Genomic DNA, 17,294 nt, shown 5'->3' on the forward strand with positions numbered 1-17,294 from the left:
ATTTTTGCCACCCTGGTGTTCATAAGTAACTCTCATGAATTTTTGTGCTTCACCCTATTGCTTTTTTCTTAAAGGGAAAGGAGGATGTTCTTTTCAGGCAGGATCTTAATCCACCTTGCACCACTACAAAAAACCAGATTGACGAACAGAAAAAAGCTGCAGCACTACAGCAAGATAAAGAAAATCTAAGTTGTCCTTGTTTAATATTTAAGAGATAACAGTTATGGAGACATTTAGGAGCTAGGACAGCTGCCTGCCCATCATGGAATTTATGTGTACACTGCTGGAAGCTTCCTGAGCTTCAAATGTGATATGTTGAAGAGAAGTTCTCACCTTCACCATCTGTGGCTCTTCCAAGCACAGGAACTGATGCAACACTTGACTCCATCCTAACCAGGGTCACCTCATGGCAGGGAAAAGCAAGACAAAACATGATATTTGTCAGCAAGCTCAGCCAGAAACTCAGAAACTGTCAGAAAAACAGTCCAACCCAGCTGGACAGGGAGCTCCAGGTGAACAGCAGCACACACTGGATGAGCCTTGCTCAGCTCACATCGATCCTGACAATTTTGTGCCTTACAACACCACACCAGGGATGACAGTGATGTGAAGCTCAGCCTCAAAGAGCTTCACAAGAAAAAAAACAACTCTAAATTCTTTTTTCCTCCAATAAATCTTTCCTTGCAGTGAGAATCACTGGAGAGTTTAGTTCTTTTTTCCGATACGCAAAACGCAACTGCCCAGCCCAATGCCTGTGTAACATTTACAAGAAGAAAACAAACGAGGGGTGAAATTAAAGCAGAGCAGCCCCAGGAATGGGCTGCAGGAATCCTTGGGAACAATGTGCTACCACACAGGGCACACCATGAAAATCCTGCTAATGGAAAGACAAGGAAAACCATCCATGACAAAATCCACCACTTCAGCACCAGTGCTATGTTCAGCACACACCATACCTCGAGGGCTGGTTAAAAACAAGTTAATGACACCCCAAAACAGGCAAGCATGAGCTTTTCAAGAAAAGAGAAAGATTGGAACTAAAAAAATGAAAGAATCTGGAAAGAGTCAACAGGTTGTGGATTAAAAAAAACCAAAATCAGTCTGTATTTTCCAGCTTGTCTTTTTGGGCCAAAGTTTCCCAGGCACTGCATGAACCAACTAAATTTATGCCTTGAAAATGCTGAGAGGTTGTGTTTTATTTCCTCCAGGGATGGAAGATGCATCTTCAGATGATGCTGTCCATCAGAGTGGGTGGTGATGTCCCTCCTTCATGGGTCCTGGGCCCCACCTCAGGTCTGCAGATAAAGGGGGACCATGCTATAATCACAAGGCTGAACAAGAGGAATAGCAACACCAAGAGTCTCAGACTGAGAGCAAAGACACCTCTCTCCTCCTCATGCCACCTTCATTGACCCTTCCCAGATCATTCATGGCCCTCTTCACCTCTCAGCAAGTTACCAGCTCACACAACAAGCCCCCAGAACATGGACACTGGGGGGATGAAGATCCTCTGGCATCCTTTGGCCCAGCAGAATTTATTCCTCAGTGCAGGCAGCTCATCCCTGCCTGATCCATCATTGCCTTCATGTCCTCCCAAGCCCACCATGCTGAGCATATTTGTCCCAGTCCAGCTTTTTTGCTCCCAGCAGCTTTGCTGTATTATTAAAATAACACCCTTTTGTCATCCAGGCCCTAAACACTTCTCTGGAGCACTTGGGAAAGGCCTGAACACCCAAGGGCTTCTTCAAGGGAAGCAGAACTCACCCTTCTCACAGGAGCTGGGCTGAGGAGGCTGATAATCATCTTGTGATCACAAATTACTTTTCACAAGGTCCATTTATGAGGTAACAGTTGGCATGCGGAAAGCATTTCATTTCACCAGCAGCTCGCTGAAAACGAACCATCGTGAACCCTAAAAAGAAGCCCTGAATCAAAGGCTGCATTCTTCTCTCCCACAGTGACCCCTTTGTTTGGATCTGCCCAAAAGTTTCATTACGAAAGTCTGATACAGGAGCCTTATTAAATTGTGATTAAATGACGTGTCCGTGCAGAAGCCTGCTCTCTCTGCTGTTGATGTGGGCTGGGTTTCTTAGACTTTTAAAACATACAAGCTTATGAAATAGCTGTAATATCTTTTCCCATGATTTCTAGGGAAAGGAGGGTCTTTGCTGCTGCTCTAGCCATACCTGGCCTGGCTCCAGAGGATAACATTTTCATTAAAAGTGCATTAGGTGCACAGTTCACCATGCAGCTGTCCTGACAAAGCATTGACCTGGCTCAGAAACCTTAATGTGCTCTGGTGAACTTTGCTGGCTTCTGTAAATACAGAATCACCCATCCCTGGGTTGACTTTGAGCTGGTTTTACCATCATTTGGATCCAGTTTGTTCACACTGCTTCCACCTTTCTCTGCCTATGTTTGGGTACTTAAAAGAAGAGGCAGAAGCTGAATCATGGCTCAGGCCAGATAATGACGACCACTGGAGCAGCAGGGCTGACACTGAGACATCTTAGAAAGGGTTAAACAGGAGAAATTCCAAACCTAAAACCTCCCCATCATTTCTGACCAAGTGTGAGCTCTGAGCCACCAGCAAACTCTCAGCAGTGATGCATCCTTCCCTTCAGATGACTCACTGTAAATAGTGCCTGGTGATTTACGCACAGAAAAATCCATTTAACACGGAAATGCACAAATTCGTACGTTTTAAGGCCAGAGGAGCCGTCACAAATGTTCAGTCTGGCTCCCTGGAGAGTGCAGCCTCGCCCAGCAACCCCTGCCCAAAACGCTCAGCTTCCGTTGGAGTGAAAGCATCCTCGGGGGAAGGCTTGAAACACTTTCTCCTAATATTTGTCAGGAGGGATGCTGTAAAAACAGAATCAAAGAGTCACAGAATGGTTTGGGTTGGAAGAGACCTTAAAAATCATCCTGTTCCGCCCTCTCCCATGGGCAGGGACACCTTCCACTATCCCAGGTTGCTCCAAGCCCTGCCCAACCAGCCTTGGACACTTCCAGGGATGGTGGAGCCACAGCTCCTCTGGGAACCTGTGCCAGGGCATCCCCACCCTCACAGGGAACAATTTCTTCCTAATATCCCACATAATTTGAAGCCATCCCCCTTTATCGTCTCACTACATGTCCTCTGTGCTCATTGAGTAGACAGCAGACCCAGCTACTCAGAGAGGCGGCAAAACTTTGATGGGAATGTGGGTGATTTCTGGAGATGCTGGCAGCCTTCTGGCTGAATCAGCAGGAATCCTCCATGGGACACATGTCCTGGGCTGGCTGCCTCACAACCCAGGGACCAAAGGATTGGATCACAGAGGCACGGCCGCAATTGTCCAGCAAAGGCCATTTAAATCATGCCTTACAAAGTCAGATGTGTGTAAATATTTGTGCAAGATAAGATCAGGCGAGTGGCAGAGCAATATTTCAAAGAGCCGAGCCAAGGGCAAACAACAATTTATATGTGCTGCTCCAGAAAAATAAAATTAGGAAATGCAGCAATGTGTTTATGTTAGGGTAGGGTTTGCTCTGGAGTGTGTTTCTGTCAGTGGATGTCCCACACATGGGGCAGTGGAAATACAAGGGCAGGGCATGAGATTTATCTGAAGAGCAGTCCTGGATCTCCTGAGGGATTCCTAATCAACCAGCCACAGGACATCAAAAGGCTTTGAGGAAAGGTTGGTGGATCTGTCAGGTTTACATACACAGGCACAGGCAGCCGGTTGCTAAGTTGTATTTTATTCAGAGCAAACACTCAGTGAGCGTGAGATAATCTGAGTTAATGAATCTTTCTTGATTCAGAAGACAAAGTGCGTTATCTAAAGTAGCTGCAATGCTCTCTGGCAAGGATACATTTGAGATTTGCTCCTTTTAAATTAATGTCTTTCATTAATACTTATAGCCCAGAGTCACAGCCCTGAGGGCACCACCAAAAGCCATCCTGAGCTGGAGGTTCAGAGGCGCTGTCCCACCCTGACCCCCTCAGCAGGCAAATGCTGCTCCTGCTGGCCCGGGATGCTGTGACACAAAAGCAGAATCTGCTCACTGAGGAGACAGAAGAAAATCTGCATAGTTTATAGGCGGGAAGAAGGCACTACCAGTCTCTCAAATGGTTTAGCCCAGAGGAAGAATAGCAGCTCCCAGCTGTTCATAAACGCCCCTGGGGGTGACCACACTGCAGTATCAGATGACAATGAAAAACAATACACAATTTTAATCAAGAATTTGTGCACCTCCATTGCATTTTGTATCACAAACCAGATTCTCAGCATCCCTTAAGTGCTCTAACACTTTAACTACAGAAGTCAACAGAGCTGGCTCTGCCACAGCCACATACATCTTCACACAGGGAGACAAAACCTCCAACCCTTCCCATCACCTGGTGTTCAAGGCATGCACAGGCAGCAGGAGCTGGTGGGCAGTCACCCAATGATTTGGGCTTTCAGTTGTAGCCATCAGGTATGAAAACATCAGGCTCCATGAGCTGGGCAAGGAATGAGAGAGCTGAGAGAGCCACTGTGCTCCAGCCACCATCAGCTGCCTCCTTCCCTCCTTCCCTCCCTCCACAGCCTCCCTTCTTTTTCCAGATGCTTTGCATTTCCCCCTTTCTTCTGCCAGGTGTTTTTAGCACATCAAGGCTAAAAATTTCAGTGTGTCCTAGGATTCCAGCCGGCTTTTGACTAAACTGCCACAGACCTGTCTCCATGGAAGATGTTTCTTGCCAGAAATATTATCTAATTTGCAAGCATTTTATGATTTTCTAAGAGTCATAAAAGACAGTATTAGGAAACAAGCAGGCAAGGGAAAAGATCCCTTCTGGTAGCCAAAGTGACCATATAATTGATTTTTATGAACAGCATCTGAAGGAATGAGTCACAGCCCATATGGCTGTTTTGGAATCCAGATATACATCGTGTTTTAAGCCCCTCAGAAGATTTATCCAAGTTTTTTCCCATACAATCAATGGTCATTAGAGGAGGACATGAATCATTACAGCTCCTCAGGCTGAGCACATGTTTGAAGGGTGAAGGTTTCACACATTCTCGCTCTATAAATGTCCATCCAAGGCTGTGCAGAGATGGCAGAAAGGAAAAAGGTATCGCAGAACAAACTGCAGACTCATTACAGAGCAGAGGCCTCCTCCCTGTGATGGGTGTAAATGTTATTAGCTTAGGACATGGTTCAAACTCCAGCTGGAGTCAGATGGAAAAACTTTACCTTCAAGTCAGGCTGTGTATCCTCTTTCTCCATGGCTTTAACCATTTTCTCATCGCTTGGCCCCAGCCGGTGATGAGGTTGGGTTACAAGTTTGCTCACTCAGCTGTGATGCTACACAAGTGACACCCACACAGTTCACATGTGCACATTTCCCATGCACATCTGGGCTGTCCAGAGGTGCAGGAACATCCCTCCTGTGGGCCCACATTTGCAGAACCTCACACACCTCATACACAAGACACCAGCCTCAGTCCTGGGTGCCTCGTGCAGCTCCTCCATCTCAGTCCACACTCCTTTCTTCAGAAGATTCACATTCACCCAGGGGTGACACAGGAATGCATGCTGCATCTTCTGAAAGATGCTGAGAGCCCTCTTTGCAATGGCTCCAGACTTTTGCCTTCCAACTGACCCAGCAGCAGTGCAAGAATTTTATTTACAATGACAGTGGATGCAACACGTACAACTGAGCAACTCTGCAAACATGATTGTTAAGTTAAATCCCTTCACATTCCAGCCCCAGGTGCTTCTCCACAATACCCTTCCTCATGACAGGCATCACTGGAACATTTATGTATCAAACAATGTGCCAGTTTTCAAGGACTCCCAGAGACAAATGTGTCTCCCAGTACAAAACAGCCCTTTTGTTCCCATAGAAATCTCAGCCAAATAAATATTTTGCAAGTTTATTTGCTGCAGAAGGAATAAGTCAGGGTTTATGCACGATGCTCCAGGCACAGCACCTCCAGTGCATTCCTTTCATCCATCCATGCAGCCATTCCAGCTGCCCAGGAACACCTGAGATGTTTGGCCTAAATTGCACATTTTTACCTTTGACAGACTTTTAGACCCAGGAGGGAATGTTGATGGTCCCATCCAGCTCCCTATGAAACACAAACCAAACAGTCTCAGCTGATAATTTCTGCATCAAGCGCTGTGGCTTCCACTTGAGCTGGCACCAGACGCATTCCTGACGTGCCGCAGCTCCTCTGCCATGTACCTCAGAGCTCCTGTGCTCCTCCAGGTACAGCCAAGGGGACAAGGGACCTGCAGCCCCTCCTGCTGCCTTTTTGCCCTGATAAATGAGGAAACCAAGCGGGTGCCAGCAGTATTTTTAAAATCTGTCTGGTCCTGGTGGGGAGTGAAGCCTCTGCATTCCTTGGTGACCAACGATGGGGTGGTGGAGAACAGAGGGTCCATAATCTGTTACACAGGTTTCACTGCACAACACCAGCACACACTCAAATCCCGCTCTGAAGGATTAGCATTGGCTCCCAGACCACTCCTGCTGTAACAAAACCCCTGCCTGCAGCTTGACAGAGGCACTAACGGGGTCTTTGATGACGACTGCCAAGGGAAGGCTCCAAGACAGACGAAAATTTTGAGGTTAGAATTTGAAAGGCAGTCAATCTTACCCTCATATTCGTGTTACAGCACATGATAAACTATTCCAGAGGGAATTCTTACCAGGATGCTAAAAGAAATTTTATGAAGAACTAGAGTCATTCATCCAAAATGAGGATGAAAGAGTGACATGTTACCTCGGAGGAAACAAAGAAAGGTAATATTTTGCCCTCAATTTTATTGTGCTTCTAAGGCAGTTCAGTCAGATAAAATTTGGAAAGACATCTGAAGATGAAAAGGCCTGTAAAAAAAAAACAGATCCAGAGGATCATAACTTGAGGAAATATTATGCCAGTTGTAGCAAAAGTAGAAGTTTTCATATTGAAGTTATTTCATATTATTATGAAAGATACCAAGACTAGCATTCTTCCACCGGGAGATTTCCCAGATTTCCCACCCACATAGAGTCTGAAATCTCTCTATAAGGAGTTGTTCCCTACTTCATAGATCAAAGCCACCGTCCCCATGCTGGCAGCCCAGCTAGAAATAGGGCTGACATGCACTTTTGCATCTTTAGCCTTGACTTCAGTAGATATGCAAGTCTTTCTGAGCACATGGAGGATGATTTTACTCCTTGAATGTTGGGGGCATCTGTCTGCTTGGTTGCCCAGTTATCAGAGATGATTAAATCATCTCTCCAACGCGGGTCAGTGCTGATGTGGGGCTGGGGGGATCTGTCCCCTCTGGTGAAACAGGAATCTCTGTGGTGCCAAGGGCCCATGAGAACACAGCCAAACCCAGGCTCATGGCCTTGGGAATGCTCCCATGCCAAGAACAACAGTAAATAACCTGCTCTCCAGCAAGAAGCATGAGCATTTCCAAACTTAGCTGGGGCCTCTTCCCTTTCTTTTCCTTCTTTTTTTTATGTCTGAGAAAAGTCAAAACACTCTGGGATGCCTTGAAAATACAGAACAGCAAGTGCTGCTGAAGGGGATATTTGCAAGGAGCCCTGCCATGACCTCAGCTTTTAAATCATTTCAATCAGAAGGACTCAGAAGTCATGCCAATGCCAAATTATCCCCATGCAGCACAAGAAAGGAAGCTAATCCCCACTCCTTGATGATAATTGGCACAATGAGAAACACCTTTCTGACACGATTCAGCTCAGAGCCAAAACACAGGCTGTCTCAGGAGAAAACCTCTTCCAAGGAACAGATGATGACAAAGCCTTGAGTGGTGCCTTGCCCCACGCCAGAGGTGTTCAAGGAAACAAAACACCTGGCCTTGCTGGCTCATCCCTGCAGCTGGCCACCAGCCATGGCTCACCTCCCCGTGGTTTTGGATACAGGCAGGAATTCCTTCTCCTTTCCAGTGGCCAGACACACTTGATTTTCCAGCTATTCCACGGAGGAAATAATCCCCCAGGTGATTGTGTGCTACGAGGGTCTGCACAGTGACTCAGCCCTTGTGGATTTCAGTGGAGCCGACTGCACAGGAAGATTTTCAGGGGAGGGAAAGAATAATTCTTAATTAATGTGACAGGGAATAGATGTGGTGGTGAAACTCCAGGCCAGTGCAGGTTTTACTCCCAGGTGACTTTCCACGCACCTACCCTCATGCCCAGGTCTGAACTGGCTCTTTTTAAGGGAAAAGGAATAACATTTTCCATATAATTCAGAGGGGCAGACTGAAGTTTTGTCACTGGCACCCACAAGATGACAGGTGGAGGTTTCAGGCAGAGTGCTGCCAAGGAATACTGGAGAGGGGATTACAACAACACAGAACCACCTCAGCTTTAAAATCTCATTGCTTCTGTTTCTCAGGTGGTTTGAGTCTGGGAATCCAGAGCTCCCTCAGCACCAGCCCTTTCCAGCCATGCCCCAAGGTAAGGGGCAGGGAAGGATGCATTTCCACTCTGGCGACTTGATCACCTCTAACCCATTAAACTGGTAAAGAACAGCAGGAGCAGAGGATTAAAAAGGTCCTGGCAAGATCTGGGAATGCTTTTTAGATGGGCAAAAAGCCCCAGGTGCTGATGCAACCCACCACACGCGTCACCTGCCCCAAAGGCAGAGAAAGGGATGCATCTGCAGCCCTGCTTTCCCAGCATAAGCAATGAGCAGGGGGCACTGGCACAGAAATTCAGAAAACAAAAAAAAACCCCAAACTTAACTGGTTTCTGTTCAGAACCAGTTCTCCTCTGGGAGGGATAAGATGAGAAAGAGCAAATCACTTGTGACAGATGACAAGGTTGGTGGGGAATGTACTAATGGGAAGCACACGCATCCCAGGAGGATGGAGGCAGTATAAAACCTTATTAAAAAAAACAACTGCATGTCTCGTTGGGCTGCTCACTGTGGTTCCTTTTACAAAAGATATATTCATTTAAAGGCAAATCCTGATTTCTGCCATGAGCCCAGTATTACACCAGTGATGTGAATTGGCATTAATCTGTACAGTAATCTCTGTACACCCACATGTAGATTGGACCCAGATTTATAAAGCCTGGAGAAGAGAAGGCTCCAGGGAGACCTTAGAGCCTTTTCCAGTGCCTAAAGGAGATCCAGGAGAGCTGGAGAGGGACTTGGACAAGGGCACGGAGTGACAGGACAAGGGGGAATGGCTTCACACTGACACAGGGTAGGGTTAGATGGGATATTGGGGAAAAACTCTGCTCTCTGAGGGTGGGGAGGCCCTGGCACAGGGTGCCCAGAGAAGCTGTGGCTGCCCCATCCCTGAAAGTGTGCAAGGCCAGGCTGGATGGGGCTTGGAGCAACCTGGGACAGAGGGAGGTGTCCCTGCCCATGGCAGGAGGGTAGAACTGGATATCTTTAAGCTTCCTTCCAACCCAAACCATTCTGTATTTATTGTTTGTATCCTGTGACATGAATACCCCAGCACTGCTCCCAGGATGTGCAGGCATCTCAGCAGGCTGTGAGATACAAAAATCTATCAAGGAATACTGCATGGAGAAAATTGCATTCCAGTCCTGAGTGCTTTAAAGGACTGATTTGATTTCCGAGATGCAGCCCACTGCTTTCTAACAGCACATGCTGCTTTTATGAGATGGTTCAGAGGAAAACACGCAGAACACTTATCAGCTGAAACCACAGGTAGCACACAGGGAAGCAGAGTAAGGGAATAACATGTTTTCCACAGGCAGCCGTGCCCCATGCACACATGGAAAGCCCAGGGGACAGTTAACCCTGAGTGCAGCTGTTGGGTTTAGTGCCACAGACCCACAGAAAGATTTATCTCTAACTCTCAAACAGGCAGGAGTTTGGTAGGGATTCAAGGAAAACAGCAGTGGATCCCCTTTCATTTAGCATCCTGAGGAAGTCTGGGCAGAGGGAAAGTTTTAGCATGAAAAAGCCACAGGTAGGAGCTGCTGATTTCTTGAATGAAGCTCAGACCATGAGAGGTCAGTAGCAAACCTTGCCTGTCACACCCTGCATAACATGTGCTAAAACAGCTCAGAGTGCTCAGGAATCCTGGGACACCAGAACCAAAAGGATTTTGTGTCTTTGGAGTCAGGAGGTGATGGAACCAACCTTCCACTCTGGGAACTGGAGTTAAGAGGATATAAACAGCTTTTAAGATGGGTCTTGACCAATTTATGAAAAAAGATCTGAGATGTGGAGAAGATCCACACCTTCCAGCAGCACAGGACACTGACCACCACACCTCTCAACCCAAACATCCAAACATTTGTGCTACTCACAGCAAAACATCTTTGGGTTAGATATTTGCTGGACCAGCTGCAAACTGTCATCCTAAACAATTTTCTGCGATCCCATCTATAACATGTTGCTCATTTTCATTACATCCTGGTTTTCCATCTCTGGGTGTGCCTTACCATGCTGAAATCTGACTCTGCCACTTAATTAATACCATAACTGCAGAGTGTAGCTGCCTGCCCTGTGTTGAGCACCATCCCCACGCTCCAAGGTATTTGTTGCTGCGACAAGGGAATACAAAGCTTTACACGCAGGAGATGGAAAAGGTTAAAGTCAATATTTTGGCTGGTGGAAATATTTATGGAAAGAACCCGTGAATTAGTGAGCTGTATTCATTCCACTGACATTTCCTAACTGCGTTAACCTTTTATATTTCTTGTGGTTGGCTCCTGTTTAATATGTTCTAATTATATGAGAACCAGGAAGCAAATGAACGGCTGAGATTGAAGTTAAACAACAGCCGTAAATACTGCAGGACAGATTCTGAGCACTGAGCCTGTAGGTTTAAGCTTCTGAATTCAATGCTGAGCAGATGACACACATAAGGCCATCAGGCACATGTGCAGAGCTCAGAATTTCTTGCCCACTCACTCATTTGAGGGCAGAACTTGTCCCTCTGATGGCACCGTGCTGATGCTTCATTGCGCAGGGAGTGAAGCTCATCAGTTCATTCAAGGAGGATTCACAAAGGACAAATAACTTCTGCAAAAATCACCATTTCCTCTGGTCTTACTACCACGAGGAAGGAAAAAAGGAATTCAAGATGCTTCAGTAGCGATGCTCTCAGAGGCTTCAGCCAATCCTCAGCAGTGATCAGGTAAAATTGGATGCTCTGAGTGCAGTGACAGCAATTCCACCTCACACACGAGCAGGCAGTCCCTCAGCAGAGATTCACCAGCACAGCAATGTCTGTTACAAAACACACAGGATCAGAGTAACTTTCTCCCAGCAGAACCTGACATCACAGGCAAACACAGACAGTTGCAAAGCTCAGCTGCACACGGGGAAGATGTGAGCAATCTGCCCCCGTTCCTCCGGACACGCAGAAATGCCAGATGGTCACTCTGCTGCTCACCACCCCAGAAGGGCATGGAGGAGGTTCCTGTGGGCAAGTTGTCCCTTTTAACAGGATACAGCTGAAGCTGCTGACCAAGGGAGCGCCAGCAATTTGCTGACACAGCCACAAACTCACACAGATAAAGCTGGCCAGAGATGCTGACCTGCGGAGCAATTGCACCTCTGCTGGAGAATTATTTCAGAGGGAGACATTCGACCATCACCTCTGCTTTTGGGGGTTAAAATGGCACCACCAGCTCCACCAGCACATGGCCAGGGTGTTCTCAGTCTGCAGTGCTGGCCCCACTGCCATCCACATCTGCATGTCATCTTCCTTTGACCAACATGGGACAGAATGGCTCTGATGGCATTAAATGCTCTGCTTTTCATCGACCAGCCTCCTGCCTCCTCACAGATAGAGCAACAAGGAAAAAGGGCATCATCTTTCATTTCTTCAGCCTCTGTAATATCCCCCCAGCTCCTTGCTCCCTTCTCTGTCCATGGTCCATGGGATTGCTCAATATTCCTAATTGTTGTCTTGTATCACAGCTTCTGATATGATGCAGCATCAAAGGGACTCATGCATGTGGTTACAATTAGATCCATGCCTAAACACTTTGCTGAGCCCAGGCATTCATTGAACAGCAGTTGTTCCTGAGGTACAGACCATCTTTCCCCATAAGATGCCTCACACAGGCAGTTTGACCCCAGTTGGCCTTACCTACCCCAATAAAATAAAAATAAATATCTGGGAGTAATAATAATAAATGGTGTTACCCTGGTAAAAACTTATTTCTTTTGTGTTTCCAAGAATGGTACACAACCTTCAAGGAAGGATGTTGCTGTCTCCCGCCATCAACAATGCCAAAAATAAACAGAAATTATGTTAAAGAGTCACGTTTCAAGAGGTACAAATTCAACCACAGCAAATATTTTGTGTGGATGCGGTATGGTTTAGACTCCAACGTGTTTCCTTATGGTCTATCTACTTCCTCTAAAAATATCAACTATAATCACTCCAGCTAAGCCTCACACAGAATAGCAATTCAACAAACATCTCCATTCCCCTGTTGCTTAGGGGGCAAAAGGAATCCTAGTAGGTCTGTAAGGTATTTTTGAGAGCAAATCTCTCAGCTGATCTGTTAAAAATCCCAGTGTTTGTCTTGCACGGCACTGGCAAAATCTGTTCACAGCCTAGACAGCCTCCCCTTTATTTTCAATAACCCTGATTCCCTCCACATGCACTTAAAAAAAAATAAATTAATTAAAAACAAGTTATTTGATACAGTGATCCTCTATTTTTTGTACATCTGGGAAAGCCTCTGCCTCTCATCACAGTTTGCCCGTGGTGTCGTGAGAGACTTGAAAGGCTCAATGTTTTAACACACATTGGGATAAATACTGTTACATTAGCACAGGTGCAAACAGCTTTCTAATTATTATTAATTTAATAATACAGGGCTGCTGGCACACGCTAATTAGATCCATGTTGTCCTATGCGAGGGGAACAACACCAGGAATTTCCACAGCTGTCAGCTGCTGTCTTCTCCCAATTGCTATGGAAAGCAAACAAACCATGAAGGCAATTCATAATTATTACAAACACTCCCTAACCTAAACCACGTTGACATTTCTAAATCAGAGCTGCTTGCTTGCTCTTGTCTGTGGTGTCAGAAAGGGACCAGAGCCAGCTGAAAAAGGACAACCAGATATCAGATAATTTGAGGGCCAAGCAATTAGTTTGGTTTTAAAAATCTCTTTTAGCATGCAGGAATTGCTTCCCCCTTCGTTCTGACCAACCCATTCCACGTCTCCCTCCATCCTAACATAAGACATTTTAGTTCCAGTGTTTTCTGGACTTTTCCTGCTAGGTTAGTGCTGCCCTGTTTGGAAAAGGCTTTGCTGTTGCTATCCATTGGGATTCCTTCCCCCCAGCTAAAATAAAGGAAGGAGAGCTGCAGTTTCCCCTGCCTGCTGCTGAGTCTCTCTGGGTTTTTCTCATAAATTCATTCCAAGAACATGGCTTAAGCTCTTAAGTGATATTCAAAGCCCTCAGCATGAGGTTTATGGCTTTCAACGTCTGCTGAGAATATAGTTATAACTGACATGTTCTGAGGCAGGTATTTGGATGCTTTTCCACAAATACATCCCTATAAAACAGATCTCAACTCTGACATTGACCAAGACTTAATTTAAAGTGGTTTAGTAGAAGCAGCTGACAGAAAAAAAAAAAAAAAAGAGTCTTCATGCAGAGAAAAGCCTACAGGGCTGAATGTGCAGCTGAGTGCCTCTCTGGCAGAACCAAGACTCTCTGACTCTCCTTTGAACTCTGTATCACTCGCTGATTTTGACTTTTTAAATTTAAATTGCCAGTTCTACCATAAAAGAGAGGAAATCCATGTTTGCTATTTCTCTCCTATTATGGTTTCATTTAGATTTCATTACAATAATTTGGGGTTTGATTTGAGGCGCTTCCTGAATGAATTCTTTGTCTTCTGTGAAAGCCCCCAGAGCGCAGTCAGGGCTGAGGAGCTCAGGGTGTGGGGATCAAGAGGCTTTCCCAGGGGACCCACATCCCCCTGCTTGTTGCATCCCAGATGGATAAACCTGGCTTGTGCAGGGGGAAGCAGAGGGAGGAGGCTGCCAGTCTCAAAATTGCGGCCATCCCGTTTGTCACCCAGAGCAATGTGTCTCAAGAGAAATCAAGTCTAAACAAAGACTGATGTTTACTCACACATTCCCAATCCTCCCTTCTGCAGGGAGAAAAAATGATCTGCAAAATGAACCCAAGCTCACCCAGAACCCTTTTTGGCTAAAGTGTAATTCTAAAACCCACGTAGTGCATCCTGATTTACAACAAGATACTCATAATGTTCAAGCCATTGTTGAATTTGTGTGACAGCAAGGGCCATAGAATGGTTTGGGTTGAATGGGACCTTAAAAATCATCTAATCCCACCCCCCTGCCATGAGCAGAAACACCTTCCACTAGATCAAGTCACTCAGAGCTCCGTCCAACCTGGCTTTTTAGATGGAGTAAACCATTCCAGTCAGACACACTTTGTACCGAGGTGCTCTGAGAAATGCTGAGAAGCACCAGAGCCCTTTGGCACGGGGAGCAATGGAGACTCCCAGCCTTGAAGAGATGATGGTTTGATCAGCAGGGAATGCCAGCCTGGAAGTCATTGATGCAAACATTCACTGGAGTCAGGGCAAAAATTTATTGGCATTTTCCAATCAGCACAGAACCCTTAGATCTCCTGCATGCTGAAAAGCAAAATCAACTGCCTCGTTCAGAAACTTTCCTTTCCTTTAAAGTGCACTGGCAAGTTTGAAACATCATGTGCAAGACCTCCCATGAGTGTGAGGTGTGCTGAGAAAGACCATTTCTTCCCCACAGGCTGATTTGCACTTTGAACCAAAAACAAAATGTAACACACTTTACCTAGGAAATCGGATATGGACACTCTGCTCACACATTTAAAGGGTCTCCACATGAGCACACACAAGCTTAACTGCTTGACTTTCCAGCCAAGACCAGGTGGGAAAGTCCTGCTCTTAAAACACTAACAGGAAGCTGAGGGGTCATTCAACATCCCTACCCTCAAATAAAAGCTCCTCTTCCACTTGCTTGTCTTTCCCAAACCACAAAACTGGCCTGGGTGTTCATTGGAAATGGAAAATGTACCCAAATGTGATGACAGTCTATTAAAAAATAAAATAACCCAATGTAGTAAACTCTTTCTGAGTACAAGAACCGCATGGTATAAACACTGTGGGCAGTCATAAACCTTCTGTTGGTTTTAACAGCTTTTCTTCCAGCCTAGTTTACCCTCAGCAAAAGGGTTTTTTCAGTTCATTGTGATCACAGTGGAACATCTTTCCAAAAAAAAAAAAAAAAAGTATCTTAGAGCATTCCCTCAAAAACTCTCCTAAAACTCTCCTTACCCAATGTGATGTGGTGGATTGGGAGCACAAAAATCTTCCCTTCCAGCCTTTGCATGAGCCAGGGCTCATCTCCAGCAATGGGCTGGATGCTGTCCTGCATCCTGGGGAATAAGGTGAGAGACAGCTGAAGCCATCACTCCCACAAGCCTGGAGGCAGCAGGCAGTGCCTCTAGAGCAAGTCTGGGGAGAAGAATGTGATATTCCTGAACAAAATTTGTATCAGACCTCTATGTCCTGCCTCAACGCTGATTTTTCTTTACCTGCCATAGGGTGGAGTCAAAAATTCACACCACAAAGAAATGTTGCTGAGCTTTTTAACCCTGGTTTCAAAACTGGCATCAAACAAAGTTCAGCCACAATTTGTTGGACTGAAGGATTTAGATCTCCTGTTCAATATGGGAATATTTATAACTGGAACATAACTGGTAGAGAAGAGCCCCTTCATTTCAGGGTTTCACATCACCTGCTCATACTGGGCCAAACAATCCTTCTTAAATCAAAATATGGCAGGAGTAAAAGGGAGAGAAATGATGCTGAGCAACATTCTCCTGTCAGGGACGGATCATTTTGGGGTAGGATAATTAATCAGGCCCTGTCTAAATGGCTTCTGTCTTAAAGGGCTTCCTTCTCCTCCTGGCATATTCTCAGTGGGTCAGAAATGCCAGTGCAATATTATCATTCTGCCTTTGCATTTGAAATGGCACGTTGATGAAACAGACCTTTATTGAACTTCAAAGGCCCATAATTATATATCCTCTCCTTGAGCTTTGATATTTTAATATTCAGCTGGTGAAATTATTATCTATTCCAGCCACAAAGCGTTTATTTATTTTGCTAGCTTTATCTCTGTTATTTCTGGGGTGGCAAGAGGCTGAGGAAGAAGCCCCCCTGCTCACTGGCAGCAGCAGAAAGTGGGAATTGAATGTACCAGGACTTTTATCTCCAGCAGCTGAAGAACGAAGCGTTTGAACTCCTCCTCGAGCCCTCAGAAACCTCTCCCCACAGCCAGTTCCTCTCATTTATGCTTTTCAAGAGCCAGCCAAATTTCTTTCTATAGGTTTCCCTGTGCCATGAGGGAGCACAGGAGTGAAGGAGACACCAGTCAGCACTAACGATGGCATGAATTTTTCATCTGAAAAAGGCGCTCTGTCTTTTTGGAAGCGGCAAAAAGAATTTTTTTTTTTTTTGCTGGCGTTTCCTCAGCTCCAGCCTCACCAAGGTGGAAGAACGTGCAGCAGGGGCAAAAATATTTTATGCAGCCATAATATTTTATGTATACATGCAGCCCAAACATAAATACACACAGGTAGAGCAGAGCTCCCTTGCTGGCTGACAAAACAAGGTGGTGTTTCATGGCTCTGCATCCCTCCCTCGCCAGAGAAAGCCCCTGTGAGTATTCCGTGCCCTTCTCCTCGGGTGTCTCAGCAACAGGACCGAGCTGCAAAGTTCAGAGCAAAACCTGCATTTTCCAAGCTCAGCTCCCAGACCTGGCCCAAACCTCCAAGAAATCTAAGTGAAAATTGCGTTTACATCACCAAGAGATTTCAAACTTTGGTAACCCCCCCTGACATTTCCAGACATCTCTGCATCTCGTTGAGACAGAGCTGTAGGCAGGGGGTGCTGGGAATGACACCAGAATGATGTTATCGAGGCATTGCAGAGCCATTTCTGAACTAAATCCCCTCAGATATGCCTGGATCTCTCTCCTGGTGAAAAAGGATGATGGTTGATCCTGTGCAGGCATCTCTCAGGAGTCCTCACAAGCCTTCCCTCTCTCCAGTGGGTCATTTCCAGACAATCCTGAAATCAAACCTGTGTTAGATGAGCCCAGCATCAGCATATGGCTTTCATCAGGTGATTCCCATGCTCTTCAGGAACGTGACTTCATTGCCCTTCACAGCAGCCCCTGATGGGATGATGGGATTCAGCAGCTTTTGCTCTGCCTTGATGAGCTGGAAACTGAAAAAAATTGTCTCTGTCACCTTTCCAAACT

This window comes from Camarhynchus parvulus, chromosome 8 (assembly GCF_901933205.1).
Source record: "Camarhynchus parvulus chromosome 8, STF_HiC, whole genome shotgun sequence".
NCBI classification, from domain to species: Eukaryota; Metazoa; Chordata; class Aves; order Passeriformes; family Thraupidae; genus Camarhynchus; species Camarhynchus parvulus.